We start from the raw sequence: 22,583 nt of genomic DNA, 5'->3' as shown, positions 1-22,583 counted from the left end.
CGCTAGGTATTTCAGTGCCACTATTTGGATCATCACGCAAAATATAATGCATAGGGGAGGGCCACACTCCACTGCCACCCCTTCACCCATCGCCGCCCCTGTCTTAACCGCGCGTGATTAAAATCGAAACGCATATCACAGCAGGTGACCATTAATTCGTTGTCTAAAAAGAATAAGCTCATTTTGTATCTAATATAAATTTTAAACAACAAACATTCACTGGCAACATTTTTGTGACATGATGATTCTTTGATTTAGAGTAGAATATAATCAAAAATAATATGTTATTATCACATATGGTCTTTTGTACAATCATATGCATTGTAGCATATCAAAATAAAATTTGGCTTAGTTATTTCTAGGGACTCAACAAATATACTACATGTGTAATTTATTAATAGCCATCGAAGCCAAAAGAAATCGAAATTAAAAGAAAAATTGCACTAAATAAAAGAGACGACGCGAAAGCAATTTCGGATACTTGGTTACCGGTTTTAAACCAAGCTAATAAAATTTATACAAATTTAAATTCATATAAAAAAATCAATTCAAAAATGAATGCACTTGTTTCCCCCTTAGTAACAAACAAACGGAAAAATAATAAAACACAAGATCGAGTCAAAGACGATATAAGGTCAAAATTATAGCATACAAATTAATAAGCATAATCCATTATCAATTTTAAAAAATCATCATCATTCAATTTCTATATAGTTTTTTATATTTAGGGTATTTATGGCCCACTTACAATCTCCATACGACATACATTTTATGATATTGAATGTCATCTGTATTACAATTTGCTCAGAAACCGAGTAAAATATAATTACACTCCTCTAAAAATCTCAATATATTCCTGTTTAGATCAAACTCATTATTGCTAGAGAGAAATATAGGTGTATATAGGTGCAAAGCTTAAAAAAAAACTTAGATCTAGGGTTGGAGAACCGGAGTAAATTACCCCAAATAGCGTTAAAATAAAAGTTTCGGAGGTAATGAATATTATTACGGCCTCACATAGACCCACGTAACACCGCGGAGGAATCGTGGAGTCGGAGTTGGACGCCATCACTGAACGCCTCTCCCTCGTCGAGGCTGAGAAACGGAGGAGCTTCGTGCAGTATCTGACATTCGAGGCGTTTATCAGCCGATTCACTTTCGCGGCCGAGTTGAACGAGACCGAGCCGTCTGCTCGAACACTGTGCGCGTCTCTGAGCGAGGAAGCGCTATATTTCGTGCTGACTCTTCAGCCAAAGGTGAGACAGGAGTGGTCATCACTGACGAAAGCTTCGGAGCAGAGGTTCGGAGATCGCACATCCGACTTCCAGATTTTTAATCAGCTCGCGATCAGAAAATAGCGGAAATCGGAGACGTTAGCGGAGTTTGCGGCCGAGCTTGAAAATATGGACGAGAACTTGTCGATAGACGACCTCGTTGAGACAGTTGACTATCGTGTACGGCCCTTCCCAGGGCTTGGTGACGTCTTTCGAATGATCGTCCAAGCGGTCATGGAATTGTCGGCATATTTCTTCATCCATTGATCCAGGTATTCAGAATTTAACAAATTAGCTCGATAAGTTTATTTTCGAGCTGAATGTGTTGTAAATAAGTGGGAAGAGCGCTCATATTTGTGATGAACATCAAAAAAAAATGCGCGGGCGCAATGCGTGTGAGGACGCTGCATCCCCACCCCCGCGGTCACAGCGGCGTATGAAGCGACGCCTGTGCGTATTTGTGGAACTGGCGTCGGCGTCGGCGTAAAACGTCATCGTGATGGCACCAAGATGCTCTATCAGGATGCTCTAACATTTTGTGAATTTGCCACTCGGTCACCTTCCCGGAACGGTAGTCGGCCTTGAGCAGCGTCATCTGCTCTGACTCCAGGGGCGGTTCACAAAATATTTACCCCCCAGATTGCAACACTGTTTATATGTCGCTTAACAATATATATATATTATATATATATATATATATATATATATATATATATATATATATATATATATATATATATATATATATATATATATATATATATATATATATATATATATATATATATATATATATATATATATATATATATATATATATATATATATATATATATATATATATATATATATATATATATATATATATATATATATATATATATATATATATATATATATATATATATATATTTATTAATCAATGGACACAAAAAATATTATAACAATCCATAATAAAATATTATAAAATATATTTAAAGCATTTTGGATAGTCAATGTTGTACATTTATGATAAAAAATATAACACTACGACATTTGAAAAATAGGAATACAACGAAATAAGTTCATAATTATGTATAGTTTTTGTATTTTTAGCTAAAACTATTTATATCATAGTTTTAGTTGATAAAACAGAATGTTTTTTTTAAAGTTGTACGTTTAAAATCGTTTATTGATAATTTTCATAAAGTTAAAAAACATACTATTTTGATTGACTTTGATTAATTATTATTAGGTTATAATCCTTATCAGAGGTCCTCGAGGGCGTATCATGCCGGGTTGCGAATTTTCTTTCAACGCTTTACTCCAGTCACTGCGAGAGTTGTCAGTCGCTCGCGAGTCCTCGCCGGGTGAGGTCGATTCGCGGTTATACACAGGCTCGTTCCTCTACACTCCGACAAAAGTTTTTCCGACACTCAAAACACAACATCATAATCATTCACGACAAATATCATATTCATTTCAACACTCGTGTTAAATAAGCGTGTAAAATCGTACACTAAAAAATGTGCCAATTATCCAAATTAGTGTTTGTGAATTAAAAAGTGAATCAGTGCTAATGTGCGACACCGCAATGGATGCCGATGCCGATGCCGATGGATTCACACATTCATTATGTGAGTAATATTTTTTTGTTGCATCACACAGTTGACGTATTGTAATTTCAACATTTCACGTGTCGATAACGCGCAATGGAGTGAGAGAATCGTTCTCCTGTGGTGATATAGAAATTTCGGGGGATGAAAGCACCCCTGGGTCATTGGGTCTAACGGGTGTCGTGTCATAAGACAATATCGGCGATTGACGGTTCAAAAGTAGCCGTTAAGATAAACGTCCAATCTAAACGATCGTGATTATGTATATAGAGATAAACTTCATTGCAACTATTTTGGTTTATTAAACCTTTGTGCTCGTAAGTCGACATTGAATTCCAAGCGTTGCACTCGTACGTCGACAATATGTCGACAAAACTTTGAATGCATTTATTGGCTTTGTGTTCAAGCAAATTTTGCCAATTTAAATTTATTAATGGTAAAAAACTTCCGTTAAACACATTTCAGTAATATTCAATTTTTACCTTGTGCAAATAACTCAATAATCTTAAATTTACGAGTGTAAGTTTATTGTAAAATTTTTCATCGGGACATGGACGAACCACGAGGGGTTAGGGCTGAATAGCGCGATACTTGACAGTTATTGGTCTTAAACGGATTTTTTCCTTCAAAGGGTATCTATATTTTTATGATATGGAATGAAACGGGATCATATGCTCTAATTGTGCATAACTGTTACTTAATATTGTGTGTCTGTTATGAAATAAAACGATTAGAAAATTTAGTAAGACGGAAAAAAAGAGCGAGATGCAAGCAGAGCTCGCTATTTCGCTCTCACATTTTTAGCTATTTCGCTATTTCGTATCGACATTTTTAGCGGCAACTCAAATAATAATGTTAGTCTACACCAGGTCTCGGCAACCTTTATTGGCTGCGGGTCAAAATAATTAAAATGTGACTATTAAGAAGACTATTCGTTTCAGTGAATATTTTTGGTCCTAACAAGCATATATGCGGTCTAGTCGTAGCACGTATTTATAAAATCGAAATTCTATTTGATAACTCAATCTACACATTTGACGTATTTTCAAGCTAGTAAATTACTAAATTATGTAAAACAGAATTAGTAATCTGTGTTTTAATTATTTATAAATACATATATTGATTTACTTATACAAATTATTCGATTAAATAATGGATGTTGAAGGAAGTGACGATGAGTTTGATATCAACCGTGATATTATTACTGTGACAGTAATATAATAGTAGTAGGAATGATATCTAACCACTTAAAAGCCAATATTTGATCTAATTATAATCTTAAATAATATGACAATTGGTAAATATTGTTAACCTAATATAATACCTCTGCACCAAGAGATCCATTTACTGTCCAGATACCCAGAGACCCGAAACTATAGAATAATGTATCGATTTATAAAAACACTAATCAATTTACTAAAAGATATTAGCATAATAATTTATTCTTATTTATAAGCTAATAAAAATATTGTTTCTAAAACAAGTTTATATATGGTCCCCTTTTAAAATTGTAAATCCTACAATTTTTTTAATATAGTTTTCATTTTAATTTTAATTTTAATTATTTTATATACTCTTTCTGGATTGATAGTGCAGCAAGGGCGTTTAGTACATCATAGGAAATCAAATTTGTCATATGTATTTAATGCGATTCAACGACCTGAACGAACGTTCAACATCAGCTTTAGACACGTTCATGCTAAGACTATTTCTACCAATTTTAAATCTTGTACAAGTTTCAAGTTTTAGAATAATCTTTCAATGTACTTAATCATTTTTTATGATCAATTTAATTATTCTTTAAAAACTGTTTTAAAAAATTCCTAAATATTTTCTATTTTCATATTTCCAATGTATCGGGTTTTGTAATAAAAAATTACATTTTTTGTCTTTCACTGGAATTAATGTATAATTGTCAATTGGAGTTTGGTAAATCTTTTTAAAAGATTTGATCTTTTCATTGAGCAATGTTTCAAAATTTTGTAGTGCTTGTTCAGCTGTTATGTAAGTGTAATTATTTGATTGCAAAACATTTTATTATTCGATTTTAATGATTATTTTTCTTAAGAACTACAAGATTTTATGTCTATTTTATCATCCAAATTATAATGCCCAGAAATACTGACGCGATACTCAAAACTAATTAAAGATAAAAAGGATATTTTACCAAATATTGTAAATTTTACAGTATTATTTATAGTAATCTTGCCGCATTGTTGTTTTAAGATTTAATTTCGATTTCCGAAGGATAACAGCATTTTTTTGAGCGTCGAGGTGTAGCAAAGTCAAGATTATCTAGTCCGGTTTTGTGCTGCGTTATATATACCGTCATACGCGTAAGCTGTACTCCCACTCCGTACGATAAAAGGGACTAAGAATGCAGGCGCATTTCTCGATGGCTGTTAGGTACGCGGGCACCGTTAGCGGGACTGGTGTTATGTATGAATCGCTATAGGTCTATCTAATATTTCCTTATTATATCGACAACACATATTTCACTCATTTTTTAACGCTTTCATGTCTTCGGCGCCTTCCCCACAAAAAATCAATGTAATTTTTATTATTTTTGCTTAAAATAGACATAAACAAACGAAAAACCTGTAGAATATTTGTCTAAATATAAAATTTTATTATTTTATGAGAGTACAAAAAAATTAGGTGGGGCAGGGCCCCGATTGCCTTTAAATGCTATCACTATAGCTGATATTTTTGCGCGCCATTTCGAAACTTGTTAATATGTGGGGGCATCTATTCATGCCATATTTAAAAAAATATTATGGTTCAAATAATTCAAGTGATTTACATACTTAAATTAGACTAAATAGCTATATTATTAGGCTCAAATGTTTATGGCACCTTTACGTCTTCAGTGAGTACTGGCGATTTTCTTGATGACACTCATAGAAGCCACCCGCGGTGAAAGGGTTAAAAGTGTTGTAAGACATACTTTTTTTTAGTGAGTGTTAGGATTGTTTTGCACTTATATACATTTATCCATATTTAGCACTCTACAGATCGAGGACTCAAATATGCGTCATTGAAAAACTATTGTTAAAAGCCGTTTATGCACAATATAATCAACACCTACACGCTTAATGGGAAAAACCAGATTTAAAACACCGTTTGTAAATTAGTGATATCTATTGAATATTATTAACTATAATTACAGCTTACAATCAATAGACGTCGCTTTGCAGCTCAGGCCTAATTTTAATAATAGCGCATTTTTATTATTAAAATGTTTAGTTTGCTGTGGGGACGTGAACCCGTAGCCTCTAGGATATCAGTTCAACGCCTAAAGAACTACGATATTTTGGTTATACAGGAAAATCTAAATATAAAATTGCAAAATCTTCATGACGCACTTCGAATGTCTCTCTGTAAAACATATGACTGAAGAATATAGACAAGGTTATTTTGTTCGTGTAACACGATAGAACAATAGACCTTTTTTGTGAAGGGCCAGATTGTAAATATTTCAAGCTCAGTGGGCCAGGAAGCAAAATTAAAATGAGTTTTATCATTTCTCTCAAATATTCAAATGTAGTGTAAATTTTAAATATAAACACTGTTTTTCTTTTTAGGTTTAAGTTCAATCTGTTAAGAAATCTCATTAAATCTGCAGCAAAGGCTAATTTAAAAATCTATTGAATATTCGGTAATAATAGCCGAGGGCGGGGTTTTTCGTTGAAAAAAGTTTTTAATCGCTCCTCTGATTTAAAAAATCTTAATCAATCTTTACCATGTCTGGGCCATAGGACTACTGTATGGTAGAGAAAGTCGAAATATACAGCTTACATTATGATAAAAAAATAGATTCCGCAGATTTATATGGTTATTATATGTTTTAATTTATCTAACAATATACTTTTTTATCTTCTATAATTGGTTTATGGCTTTCCGATTTCCTAAAAAGTCTAAAACTTGTTAATGGGTTTAAATTAACAATTCACTTAAACTCAAACCAAGATTTCACTAAGAAAAAAACAAGCCAAAAACCTGTGCTCTTTGTGTCTTGAAACTTGATGAAATTATATTTTAACCAATATTTTATTTTTTTACATTTTTTTAGAAACAGATATGGTGAATTTGTTTTTCATAGTTTTTTTAGAATAAAAACTGATTAATACTTTATATATACTTAATTAAATATTGATTTTATGTAAATATTATTTATCAAAAATTTCTAAAAATATTAAACATGACAATTTTTTGTGAAAAAGATTTAATGGAAAATATTTATTTTATTTCTAATTATGATTCTTTAGTTTTTCTCATAGAAATTATTATTACTATTTACAGTTTATACATGCTTTTAAATAAGCATAACTAGATCAAGAGCAAAAAATTAGTTTTGAAAGATAGTATATATTTTAAACAACAAAATATTTTAAATATTTTATCCTTAAAATATAATTCTTAATAAAAATCTTTAGTTATATACAAATTATTGCATATGTAAGCCACAATTTTATTATTTAAAAAAATAATATTTTATGGATTAATTTGAGGGAAAAAGGCGAGTAAGTTATTGCATTTCAACCTAGTATCTCAAGTAGATATAACTCATATATATACATATATAATAATAACTTGTTGATTTAATTTTTTTTTATAAAAACTTTGTACAATGACAATATTTTTCCATCAAAATTAACTAAAATATAATCGGTAACTAGCACTATGCGCATATAATGTTTCATGAATCACGGATTTTGAAATGTTGCTATCTCTAAAGAATATAAAATTGCACCGCTAATTTTATCTGTATATAAATCAATTGCTGATTTTTTTTTATAGAAATTATATAATAAAAAAATAAAGCGAAATATATCAAACCTGAGGTCGATGCATAAAACGCCCCATTATATTATATACATATTTGTGTAAATCAGCATAAACACCAGCCGTGAATCGTCCCATGAATCATTGTTCCGTGATTGATAATGGCGAGGTCTGTTGCGTCTAACGGAACGCGGACAACGGGTCTCTCCGATTTTCTTTTCGTTTTGTCCTGTGAAATCAAATTATGAGTCAAGTTAACTGGAGGATAATACAGGAAGTCATTTCGTGTTCAATGGAGAGTAATTTCTGGGGGGTGGAGGTCGGTGCGACAGCCATAGGTGGTTTTCACCCATGAGAGGATATCCACAATGAGGACCAACTAGCGTTCCAGTCTCGAGCATACTGCGTTTCCCAAAGCGTTATCTTGATGGGAACCAATCGATTTTGACGTTTGACAATCGTTAGACTCGACGATGGGTCTCTCGTTACGTTCTCATTGTCGTGGGCCCATTGTCGACGTTTTTTCGCATTTGTGTGATTTATTTGTTTTTCTTTCAATTAGTATTAGCACTATAATTTTACAAAATATATAAATATAGTAGGTAATCTCAAAAGAAACGTGGTTTTTCTTTTTAATTTACGTTTTAAGAATCAGTCTTGCTTTGGCCGTTGATACTTGAGTATGTATTTTGTAATATCTGTGTAAGTGCATATCTAAACTTAAGATTCCGTTATTTAAAAAAAAAATTGGGCTGCAAAATTTACGATGGCAAAATTTTTACCACGTGAATTATTTATACAAAATTGCATATTATATGAATTTTTTGAAAGTTGCCAACTACGACAACTAAAAACATTTGTAAAGTGATAGTGATTATTTAAATATCCGCAAATAGCAAAGATGTTTTAAAAAAATCAACAGGTTATTACGATAGTCCTGGTATGGGAGACCAGCAAAAATAAACGACGATGTCCTGGCTGCAGAAATGAAAGCAAATCCGAGAAACTAAACCAATCACATCAAATTCAACAGTGCAAGCAGTGTTTTAAAAGACATGTCAAGTAGCAAAACCTACCTAGAAGTCCGGGAATACTGTAAAAAAAGTTTTTTTGCGTGTATGGTGGGATTGCAAGGAAATTGTGCAATACAAAACCTGGCCAAAAAATAATATAAAGCTTCTAATGTGACAAGGAAGTAAAAAACACCTGCATTTGTCAACAGAAAACGAATATTTCTACAACACGACAATGCGCGTCCCCATGTGGCGTAATTGACTCTCGATAACATCAAGAAACTTGGCTGGAAGGTTTTATTTCATCCACATTATTCTCCAGACCTTGCTCCTTCCGACTACCTTTTATTTCGATCAATACAACACAAAATCCAAGGCGATGTGAAAAGGTGACTATAGAAATATTTCGGCAATTTTGGCTTCTTATTACTATCTATAACCTACTTTACTTCTCAAGATGTCTTGACAAAAATATGTCGAGACAAAAGTCTCGAGGAGAAGACTATCTTAAAAGAAAAAAAAGTTTTTTTTCTCTTATAATAGTATATTATACTTTACATGAAATTCTTTAAATATCAAAGTTATACTTAGCTGTATTATTCTAAATACATAAATATTATCAAGCAGAAGTGTCGTAAAAATATATTTTTTAGGTTGATTCAATTTTTTTTACATAGTAGCAAAAAATATGCTAATCAGATTCTATGGAATTAGATAACATATCTCTGATTCTGTTGAATGAAAATACTGTATTTAACAAGTTAAATTTCATGTAAAGAAATGTTTCTCTTTAGCTATCTTAAATTTATTTATAACACAAAGTTAAAATAAATAAAATCAGCCAATATGCATTTGACGATTAAATCTACATCCACTCAAAAGAACAAAATTTCTTAGTTTTTATAACTAAAAAAATGATAAATAAGTTTAACTCGACGTTAAATTTATTAAGTCATATAAAACTTTTGAAGTTATAAATGTAATTTTAAAGATTCGGTATTTTTATATAATAATATATGTAGATAGGATATTTAAGCAAATAAAATATATGTAATATATTCATATTTTTTAAAGCTAAATTTTTATTGATTTGAAAATATATACAAATAGCAATGATTTATTTATAATAAATAGTGTGAAGTTTATTTTTTCATAAAGTAAAAAATTAAGTTAAGTCAAGTAAAGTTATTACTTTTATCGAACACTAAAATATTTGGCTATTGTCATATTTATTGATACATATTAAATAGTGTTTTTATTGCCATTTTATTGGTCGTTACTTCCACCATTAGGCTTTAGTGTTTAAAATTGAAAAAATATATACATTTATTATTTGTATTCAAAAACAATAGTATACATGTGTTGTTGTGAACATAAAACTTTCGGGTTTCGAGGCCGAAGGCGTGTGACTTTGCTGCCAAAATAGACGTCAGAAAAAAGTAACAGTAATGGTAATTAAACATATATAAAATATCACATATATATGGAGACGTATGTATCAGGCGGTGGAGTCGAATAGCTGGTCCTAATGTCAAAGAGTATTCGCTGGAGTGTCGAGTTGAATTATTCTAGGCTGTGATCTGCCGTAATCAGGCGCGTACGGAGAGATACTTTCTCTTTCGCTCACTTGCGTTTTAAGTGACGAGAGTGAGCGAAAGGGAAAGTATCTCACCGTACGTGTCTGGTCGTGATGCGATTTTGTAATGATTCTGGACTATCCGCTGATGTTTCTTGTACTGTACCTTCTTAAAATTTAGTCTCTGTGACGATGCATGGCATATTTTATATTGCCAGTTCAAGACAGCTCTGATAAATTGTATATGAAGATGTGGGAGAATTAATTAAATCGCTTTTTTGCTACACTCACGAAATATGTTAACGCTTTAAAAGTACAACCGTCATTTTCGGCGATCGTTAATAAGGTGATAAAATAACAGTCTTATTGTGCAGGATAGAACGCATTGTCTACCGCACATACTTTTAATACAAAAGGGTAGTTTTTCGGCACTTATGGGTGATTAAGTGATTAACGTTTCAGTACGGATGTACTAATAGGTGGTGGGTAAAATAAATACAATTGTTAACGCAATTGTTTAGTCCTGAGCTCTTCTATTGTCAGGCCCTAGTTTTGGGGCGAGCATTTTTTTATAAGTTTAAAATTGTAGTGATAATATTCTCTAAATTAATTATGCAGCTGGTTGAAACCCCCACAATTAGTATATTTTACATTCATTACAACTTATTTTATTACTGTATTACATATTAGAAAAATATATAAAAAAAATTAAGGTTTTTTTAAATGCTTATTTAATATTTTTTTCAATAATTTACTTCAAAATTTTTAATTTAAAACATATATTATTGTATTATAGTTTGTTATCGATAATTTAAATATTTTTGATAAAGATTTATTGATAAAAAATGTTTTTCAAAGTATCTATTAAATATCATGAAAAGTATCTGTTTTAAAATTATATTTTATTTAAATTTTAAGGGTAAAATTAAGTTTACTAGACATTTTTTACTCTAAAATACGTTCATTTTTTACTCTAAAATGCAAGCCTTAGTTTAGAGCATTTGATTACGTTTATTAGTAATTAAATCTAGATAAAAATAAAATTGATTATAAACATCGCATAATCAATACATCGATTACTTGATAATGCTTATTTATTTTTATTATTATGGTAATGCTATACATATCACACATCTCAAGAAATTACGTAATTATAAAAATATTGACAACTACATTGTTAATGAAATTAAAATTTTCATAAGTCTAAAAATACCTTCATTTTTAAACTTTTATGGACTTTTTTAAGTTATTTCAAACCTGGGTTCGTATCCCACTTAGACACCTGTGTTTTTAGATTTCCATCGTGTCTAGGAGATCGGAATTAGCGAGTATTATACAATTTTAATAACGATCAATCACTACATTTTAGTTTTTCTTAATCCCACTGATAAATGTCGTGATAAATATTTAAAATAAAATAGAGCTAGGTCGTAAAAAGTTGCATTAAATAATTGTAAGCTGAAATAATAGTTCGTAATTAATTAAACATATGTTACTGATATACAAACAGATTTCAGTGTCTCACTATTTACTTTATATTTGTTGACTGTGTTTACCCCATTATAACGCATTAGAGTAACGTCTGTCATAAACTTTACAGTAAATAACAATACGTTAATGAACAATTTTGTCTGTAAAAAAAGTAAATGTTAGAAGATTACTATTAGGTACATCGTTCAGTGAAATAAAGTAAGCCACATATTTTTTTTCTGTAAAATTGACAATTATTTACTTTTATGGTTACGATATATGTTTTAAATTTAACATATAAGGTCGCATATATTTTTCCAATATATCAGACTCTAATAAGATGCCATATAAAAATAAAATATACATGAAAAACTAATAGTATTTTTTAATCTTCAATTAGCGCAATAAATAAATGTAAAAAAATAACTTTTACGAAAACACTTATTCAATTATTTTACACAGTAATATTAATTTTAAAAACTAAAAATTTAGCAGATAAAATTAATTTATTTAATAAAAGCTTTATCCCATGTATTTACTTATCTAGTGACTATATTATATTTAAATTTAAAATAAAATTATACCACATTATTTAATTATTTTCTTTATTAAAATAAAAAAGAAAATGTTTTTTAGCTTTATTAATATAATTTAAGTATTTTCTAAAGCATCTAATAAATTATTATAAATTTTCTCTTTCACTCAATCTGTATTTTTTTTTCTATTAGAGCATCCTTTTAAACTTATTGTTATCAAAGTACATTATTAAGGTATTGTATAAAATATTATTTGATGATTATAAATTAAGGTTGTTATTATTTGGCTCGAAGATATTGATTTATTTTATTTATACATTCAAGTTTATTTATCTAAAATCTAGTCAATGTGGTATTGTACCATCGTATGTTTTATTTTTATTGCAGTGTCTCAATATTTTGCCTAATTATGTTATTCGACTCATTACTATCATACAATGTCGCCCACTGCAGCATCACCAACGAAGACGATGCCGGCGTCGCCCTTTGTCGCGAGCCATCTTTAAATTTCTTCGTTTTAGGTTTCTTTTGTGTCCGCCCATGATTCTATTTATTATTATTCTCCACCGTCGGAATGGGTCGGGGTTAATAGTTCGCCATTCTGTCAGATGGGGTTCATTGTGCCCCTCTTCCGTCCGCCGGTCGGCCCGCCGTCCTTTATTCTTCTTCTTTTCCCCGTTCATATCATATCTTCTACCCCTGGCCTCCGCCATTGTGCCCGATTTTCTTTTATTGCTCAAGTGATCGTCGATATGTCGTTGTTATCATATATTCAATATAAACGCGTGTACCCACCTCGCTCGTCCGCCATTATTAGGGAAATGGATGCTCGATGCGCGGAAAAGCATGCAGAGTTTTCTCTATGCTTCGACGTGACGCACTAGCTATACGGGCCGATTCAGTTTTGTTGTTCAACCTTTTATGGATTGTAAAATATAAATGTTTTTATAAATAATCCTTGTTTCATGTTACGAGCTCATTTAGTTAATACCGTCCCTATAAGATTTTTTATGGGCATATATAATTAAAAGCAAAAAATGTAAACTGGAAATAAAGTTTATCAAATACATAATAAATAATTAAAATGTTTGACGATAAATGTAAAATTAAAGTTAAATTAAACAGTATAATAAAAAGTAACAAGCATATAATATTATTAAGAAAGTTTCATTAAGTATTTAATTTATATTTTATTTCGATTTAAAAAATATATTACTAATAATTTATATCTATAAACACTAAGTTTTGCTTTTTTTAAAAACAATAAAAATTAATTATAAATTTTTGAAGTAAATATTTGATTTGCATAGCACGCTTTAAATAATAGTGAAAAAAATAAAACAACAAATCATAATATTTTAAAAGTTAGCTTAATTGAATCATTTATTTGTATAAAAATAGCAACATATTACAATAATTTATCTAAGCAATAACACACTGTCTGAATTTTCAAATACAAAATATTATTCTTATGCATAATCTGTATTTTTTTCATTATTTTTTTAAATTTAATTTTGTATGAAAATATTATATAAAGAAAAAGTTTCGGTTCTTCAGTAAATTATATAACTTCAGTGTAATTTCCGTTGATTATTTAAAATTAGTACATATAATGAATATTAACATTTGGATACATAGTATGTTATGAGAAAACTATAAACCAGTGATACAACCGGTGACTGATACCCGTAATCATGGGTTAGAATCCTATACAAACTTTCGTGCTTTATAATTTCATCGTGACTGGTAGATGGAAATTAGTGATTATTATATAGTTAAAATTCCAATCAATCAGCACAAATTAGATTTTCTTAGATTTTCCTAATCTCATGGACGAATATAGTCATAATTAATTTAAATCGAGCTAGGTCGTACATATTATGCAACTCAGCTCACATAGAATATCATATATGTATAAAAAAATAGTAGATAAAATAAATTATCATTTTTTAACTTTCTTGAACCGTGTAATATATTCATTTTATAATTAGTTTGACCCTACAATTATAATAAAAGAAGGTAAAAATAAAATATTTTTATTGATACTATTATATATATTATTTAACATACTTATATGATTAGATTAAATGGTTACAAATTAGATCATGTGTCATGATTGAATATCATTTTTAATGGATTACAAATAAATAAAAATGTACCATTGACTTTTTATCATGAATTGTTGCGAAATATTTTTACAAAAATATATGTGTACATACATATATAAAAGTAAATTTTATTTACCACTATTTTCAACGACCTCAGCATATTGATTAAAATATAAAGTTGAATCAAGCCCCGTTTATTCACACGTATGCAACAATGAAAAAATACATACACATATACATAGCCCCTCTATTTCGACACAAAAGAAAGAAATGTAATACATGCTCTCTTTTCTACTAACTCCGATTCTGCACATTGAAGCTGTATTTGAGTATCACAATATACTAAAATAAAATGCATGTATTTACATACATGTCACTAAAATATAACTAATATTTACATTGCGCATGCGTATTTACCACTATAACTATTTTGAAGGCTTCTATATATGTAAGCTATGCTTATTTATAACTTTTTCTTTTATATTGTATTATACCGTGTGTTAGTATAGTTTAATGTGTTTTTCATACTGACTTAATATATCGAATTCACGTTAAAACTCAATGCAATTTTTTCCGTGGGCGTTTGAATAAATTATGCGACACCGTGAATGAGATAATATCGCGGCCGCGCTTAAAAGGATATCCATCGCTGAAAGCGGGGAAAGCCTTTGTCGGTTGGAACTTGAAAGAATTTTCTTTTTCAGCACTGCACAAAGACTGAAATTTTCAATAAACAGTGGCGGCGGCGGTGGTGGCGGCAGCGCACGACTTTCAATACCTTAAATACTTTCTTACTTTCGAATGTTTCCATTCTTGTGTCTCCTATTTAGGTGTCGCTCGGGGGTCGGAATTGTAAAGAGGCCGGGGGCGCGCGCCCGCCGGGGGCGTATCATAAAAGATCGTATGTGTCTATTTGAAAAACATAAAAGCGAGGGGCTTTTATGTTTCTCAAACATTGGTTAAAGGAGCCGAAAGGAAAAGGGAGTAAAAAAACGTATAATGACAAAGGGCGCTTTTTCTTCGCCATTCGAAAGCGATGGTTTTCGACCGATGCCAAATGTCATAACGTGTGGTGGATGCTGGTCAGAGGAACTGACGCAAAGTAAACTTCGTTCGAGTTATTTAAACAAGTGATGGAATCATGGGAAACTTGATGCTCACGAAACTCATGTCAGACACTGACTACAAAAAGAAGATAAATCTCTCTTTGTTTGGAAGTAAAATTTTGTGATTTTGTTATGTATTATTTTTTCTAGAGATCAATATTGAAAAGTTAATAATTTTTTTACATATTTTGAATAGTCACATTTATTAAAGAAGCTAATAATCTTGGCCAAGATATTTACAATATAAATTTGTAGAAAGTTTGAAAATCTTTAAGTTATCTTGTCCACAAAAGCTTTATATCCTGTATCTAAAAAAACATGATATTCATGATTACACTGTATATAAAATTTGCAAATATTTTTGGCCACAAAGATAAAGTAACTCAATTTATATGTATAGTTATTAGTTTTTTCAATAATATCTCGTTTTTAGATCTTTTTAATTTTCATTAAAATAATCGATTTTTATATTTTACACAATAATGATTTAAATTAAATGAACGATTAAGATTTAATATGATAAGTTGTATATTATATTTATTTAAAAGCTTAGATTTGGGCTAGAGCGCAAAAAAATCATAATTTTTAATCTAGAGATGATATATATATATATTTACTTATCAAATTCGCAGAGGTTTTTAACACTTTATCCCAAATTTATACAAGTGATAAGCTAAATATCAATATTTATTTCAAAACTATTATTAAAGGTAACTTAAGTCAGATAGTTAGTATTATTTCACTGTACTATATGTTTGTAAACCATGTGTCAAATTATATTGTATTTTTTTTATATCCTACTATTGAAATTAGTTTTTTGGTTAGTGTGCTAATTTTTTTGTAGTGGTCAATTTTTTTTAATTTTTATGATTTAATGTGACGTGATTAAATGTGACGTTTCGTGAATTGACCCCTAAGACCGTGAATTATTTTCTGCGGGGATATATGGGGTCGCTAGTCTGCGCTGATAAACCAGAAACATGGAAGCCAACATTCGCCGCGTTATTGCCGACACATGACCCCAGCTGCTCGAAAAAGTAGTCGAAAATTGGACTTTCTTTAAGCTAGCCGCGGCGCTCACATGCCTGAAATCATATTTATACACGAATGGTATAAAATTATCTGCCATTACGTCGATTTTTATGTGTTTTATAAAATTTTAAAATTCTATACCTCCAAAAAACGACGTTTAATTAGGCAATTTGTAGCCTAGTTTTCATTGACAATGGGGTTGTATATTTTTTGAGACATATGATTACTTGCTATTTTGGTTACGTGAGATATTTATAGCATAGGGTGGGAGCAAAATATTATAAAATTGTTAATAATCATCGAGTGATAGAATATAATCGTTCATTGCGATCACTTTAAGAACATTACGAGTGTAAAAGGTTAAAAAGCCAATTATCTCGTCGTCGACAAGCGATTCAAGGAGTAGAAAACAGGTGCATCCGCCTAATTGCCGGTGACACGATAATTCCGTTGGTTGTTTCCGTGTAAAATCGCCGAGCAGATCCGTGGCTGTGGGGTGGTGGCGAGTGGGCGCCGCCACCCATCTGGGGGCGCCGGGAGGCCCCGGCCGGTCCCCGTTTCGCCCCCTCGGCTATTATGATATCAAACAATCGACGGGTGGTGATGAATTTCGATTTTATGTCCGTAGTTGCGGCGAGCGTCTTTGTGTTACTTCCAACGGTTAGCACAATGGGAACAAAAGTTGGGCTCACAATGCGAACGCCTAATACCCACTGTGTTCTAATCAACAGGGGCGTACCGAACACTCGCAAACAAATGGAGGGAGCGTATTCAAATATCGGTGTGGGTGTGAGCGCGTGGATAGATAGATAGATAGATAGATAGATGGAAGAAGGTATGCCGATGTTGTCTAATGAAAATATTCCGCGATTGGGACCAGCCGACCTCCTATAGTGGAGCTGCCGAATCGGCGGCGGGACCCTTTGTTCGAAATGCACTTGAACATACTGTCATTCAAAGGTTTCTTTATATGTATATATATATATATAGAAATGCGTTATTGACTTTTTTGGTATATATTAATTTGGAGTTATACTTTTTTATAGCTATATAAATATCAAACTAAATATACTACGTGCAAACACTTTCCTTAGCATTTTATTTTGGGATCAATTTATAACACATATATTTAATGCATATTTTGAATATAAGAACAAGTTCATTGATTGCAATGTCGTAGAAGTCTCGCGCTTGCTCATTTTTTGGCACCCAACACTCGCATAATTTTATTCGGTAACATTTCTGAACAGAATCTGTTATTATTATCAATATTTTAATAATCACGTTTCGCAACATCATTTTGGGTATTCTGTGGTGATTTTAACCACCTGAGTTATCACCATAACGACTACTTGAACAACGAAAATAAAAATCTCTCACAAATCAAATTATCAATCCATTTACGAAACATAGGAACATATAACATAAAAAAACGCCAACAATAAGAAATATTGCACTGACACCGAATAATACAATTCTTTAAATAAAAATACGGGCGCCAGACAATAAATATATTTAACCCAGGATTTATCTCCATTGTTCTTCAAACTAACTAGCTCTTTATTGCATGAATTAATATTTTTCTTTTGAAACATATTTTTATGTTTGTTTTATTTTGTACATAGATGGAAAATAAAGTAAAAAATCATACGAATAAAAAATAATATGTTCTTGACTGACAGTTTGCTCCAAAACAACTATTATTTTGGCGTTAGCCGCGCCTTTTCTGGTTGTTTTGTGAACTTTTTTGCTAAAGCATACTTGTAGCTAACTAGAAACACCATGCAAGCGTCAATCCGTACATTTTTAATAGGAATTTACCGATAAATTTCACTATGTAGCAAATATGCTACAAGATGCAATAACGAGATCCTAATTACCAATCGCCAAAGTAGTCATCTGGACCATGATTTCTCTTAAGGCGTAAACATATTTTGGAGGTGTGCTCAAAAAGCAATGCAATTGGTACAAAAACATATTCATTTACATTTCGCCAGAACTGTCTCGAACGATAAATATAAAATATATGATATTTGGTCACATTAGGTAGACTCTGGAGCAACGTTCCTCAAAGACGAGAAGGTCTCTATACAGAAAACCAAAAGGCTAGGCATGCCAAATAATCAAATGTGCGAGCGCAACATTATTTTTACACTTACTCAAACTTCAATATCTCATTTTAATATCTAAACATTACGGAGGCTCCATCGGAAGTGAACATAACCATTTTTTGCAATTCAATATTTTCTTTGTACAACTTTTTTTATTTATCTTACGATAGAAATACTGTAACATCGAATTACATTAATAATACCAGCAAATATTGTATTATTTATAACATTTTTCAGAATCTGCTCTATATTTCATGTAAAATATCATTTTTTCCCACGAAAATATCTGTGCTTTAATCTATTATTGAAGTATGAATTGAAGATGTTCTTATGTCATCCATAATCGCTTTACGAAAGACTATTAGTATTAATGTTTTAATATACAGTCTACAAATTCGAATGCATAATTTTTGCTGCGCAATAGAAATACTTAAAAGCAGTTTTTATTATTCGGTGTTTGGTTTGTGATATTAAAGTATTGTTTTTTGTAAATATAAAATTTAATAATGACTATAAAAGTAGCATTTTTTGCAATGTAACTCTTTAGGACACATTTTACATACAAAACGTATCTCTCCTTTAACTTGATATAAATATTTCTTATATTGAAAATATATTGTTTTTTTTATATAAATGTTTTTTTTTTACAAGATTAATTTTATAGGAAAATAAAAAAAATATTCTAGTTTACACGAGAATATTAAAATTATTAAATAATACCTATACTAATAACCACTGAAGACGCTAATATAATATATGATATCTTTTCCATCCACTTCAAGTTTTATTTGCACACTAGTACCCTGATAAAACATTGATTTATCAATCTATACAGTCATATCACTGCATAGATCAAATTTTGCTTTTTAGTGTTTATGCGGAAATAAGCTGTTGTGAAAAAAAATAAACAAAACGTATGCATTTTGGCCACTTTACTTAGCTAATCAACACAATAGACCAGTGACTAATGCATGAAAGACCTGAGTTCGAATCTCATAAATATCCTAGTGTTTTTCAACCTCGAGCGCATCTGAGAGATCGGAATTCGTAATAATTATATCATTTTAATTTTGACCGATTATCACAGATTAGGTTTTTCTAGATTTTCCTAATTTTACAGATGATTATTGTGATGAATAATTAAATTGAAATCGAGCTAGGTTTAGCATAATGAGATCTATTAATAATCAAATGTAATAATAGTTTTTAATTAACAAAAATATATGTCACAGACTGGTATCTCATACTAACATTTATTGATTAGTGTTTAGTTCGCTGTAATAAAAAAATAATATAAATTAAAAAAAAAGTATTCAAATCTTCGCACCTTGACATTTTATTTATATAATTTGAAAATTTACGATCAACACAGTCATCTAAATCTTGGAAAATTGTATTTTTTAAAGCTTTTTCATTTTCATGAAAATTATTTTTTCAATTGGAGCTTTTTCATTTTTATGAAAAAGCTCCAATTGATATATTTATCCTCAATTAAAAAGCTTTTTAACACTCAATACTCATTCATTCCATCATTCGAAAATTATAATATAAAATCGATGTACAGATTAAAATAATATTGCTAATTATTAAAAGCATACTAAATGGTTGCATTATTTTCACAGTAAATGGAATTAAATAAAATATTAAAGTTCTGTACAAAATAAATCGATGATTCTGACATTATGAATTGAAGAAGAATTCTTATACAATTCTTCTAATTTATAATCAAAATTAAATGTTTGATTAATATTTACTTTAGAATAATCAAAATATTTTGAGAAAGTGTAATATAAAAAAACATTACAATGGTAGGTTAAATAGATGTATGTAAATATACTGATGTATTTCAGGTATAAGTTCCTTCAGTCCTTTTTATACATACAATAAATAAAAAAAGCGGAACATTGCCTTCAATAGCGCCGACTTTCTAGGTAGTACTCTCACAATAAACATTATTATTCAAAGAAACAGATCTTAGTTTTTTGCCGCGGCTCCGTTTGTGTTAAAATTCATTTGCAATTTATTTTTGACTTTATTGCTTTTTGAACGTTTAAAAAATATTAGACATGAGAGGAAATATTCAACGAATGTAAATTAGTAGCAGTAAATTAAGGTATTTAATCTGAATTTTCAGATTGAAAAAACTGATTGAAAGACTGAAAATTATATAACGATGTTAAAAAATATATAAAGTGCCATTTTTGTCATGAGGCCCAGAATCATTGTTTTTCCAGGGCTCGGGTTTTTTTCTCGGCGGTCCTGGTACTATTTACTATAATACATCTTACATTTTTGTACAAGTATGCCTATATTTACTTTAAATCATGATGATTATTTATTACAGCGTGGAAGAGTGGCGCCATTATTTATCTATGCTTTTCTCCCTATTCCATTCATGTTCCATTCGTGGATAGAGTGGCGGGTGGCGCACGTATCGCGCATATTTCACCGGAATAAGTTGGGCCGTTCGGTGGCCAGTCTGACGAAATGAAATTTTCCCCAGATGGAATTTGTATTGTTGAAGGCCTTTGACGAGGTCGAAAATTGCGCGTCCCATCAGCGCTCTCTCTGTGTTTCCAGGGTTGCCCTCAGCCGCGCGCGCAAAAAGAAACCTCTACTCATCCATGACAATGAATTTCGTCATACAAAACACACACGGGCCATTGTGCTTGGCGCTCCTCTTTGACTCCGGCCCTCTTTCTGAATAAGCTTTTGATGTTGGCCCACCAGGGCACCCATTCCATACGCGACCATACAACCAGCGCCACGACCGCATTTTATCTGCGGACGCTGATACTTTGCCGCGGCCATTTGTAATATGCTGATGATTGATATTATGTTTTCTTTGCCGCTTTTATAATGCTACATGTTAGGGATTAATCAGTGCTTCTCAAAAATATTTTACAACAAGCTTTTAAAAAACATTTTCCTTAACTGATCAGGAATGGTTTATATAATTTCATCGATTTTACGAGATAATTTCTGACTAATCTGATCTCTTTTTCTATAATTTAAACCAATATTGACCCATCTTTTATCTTTATTTAAAAACACTAACCAATCGTTTGATGCAATCCAAAGACGCGTACCTCAAAATATCGTATCCAAGCGAGCGGGTTTAAATTCCATTGTAGAATACATGTGAGATATTCTCTATAAGCTAAATTAGCTCGATATTAGAAGGAACTAATACATGATAGCTCAATAATAATGACCAGCTTAATTTTAATTAATCATTACAATATTCATCCGGGAAATTAGGGAAATATAGGTAAACCTAATTTGTGATCAATAAAAATTGTAGTTATATAATAATCACTAATTTCTATCTTTCAGTCACGATATAAATTGAAAAACATTAAGGTAAAATAAGATTCGAACCCAGGTCTTTCGGGTCAATTATCAGCGACTTTTACCAATACGTAACGCAAACTTACATAACCTAAAACAAATACACAGTTATATATTTCGGTGGACGCCGGTGGAAACTGATGATAATTTATTCGTTAAAATTACATTTATTGTATGATTCTCGTCTACGGGCCGTATCTCCAGTCGGGGCATGCCGTGTCACTGCGCCTCTGTCCTCTCCTCATTTAAGACCAGCTTTAAGTATTAAAGGTTGCAAAACTCGCTGATGAATCACAATCATGCAGTGATCGTCTAGCCAATTGTTGCACTCGTTTCTCAAAACAAAGAAATATTTATACGGCTTTAGAAATTTACATTTGATTGATGGACATCTTTTCAAGGTCGAAATGTGCAACGGGAATATTGTGGCCTTACGGTGCTTTTTGTCTTCTAGTGATATATTATTTCCCGTGACCGTTTCGCTACAAAGAAATATTCTTTCAATGCATCGGAAAACACTTAAGTGTTATTTCTGTGAAGTCTTTTTTTCTAGTCGTAACGGGGGCTTTTGTGTAGTCCCATCCTTTATACTACATTGTCTTGTTTCTCTCAATTGCTGATCAATG

The 22,583-nt window shown here is 30.9% G+C and overlaps 1 long non-coding RNA gene across 2 annotated transcripts in view; it reads left to right on the top strand.

Annotated features, from left to right (window-relative positions):
- Nucleotides 1–2,601: 2,601 nt before the first annotated feature.
- The window catches only part of LOC148236060 (uncharacterized), a 533,956-nt gene continuing 513,974 nt past the window's right edge, over nucleotides 2,602–22,583 (top strand). Inside the window, exon 1 of one of the 2 annotated variants that reach the window (XR_015809455.1) lies at nucleotides 2,602–2,890. This is a non-coding gene — a long non-coding RNA (uncharacterized LOC148236060). The remainder of the gene's footprint in view (nucleotides 2,891–22,583) is intronic. The other variant, XR_015809458.1, reaches the window with a different exon arrangement.

This window comes from Plectrocnemia conspersa, unplaced genomic scaffold (assembly GCF_051122295.1).
Source record: "Plectrocnemia conspersa isolate PC_06_02 unplaced genomic scaffold, ASM5112229v1 ptg000004l, whole genome shotgun sequence".
Taxonomy (NCBI): Eukaryota; Metazoa; Arthropoda; class Insecta; order Trichoptera; family Polycentropodidae; genus Plectrocnemia; species Plectrocnemia conspersa.
Note: the sequence above shows the minus strand (reverse complement) of the source record. Positions and strands in the feature narration are given on the sequence as shown.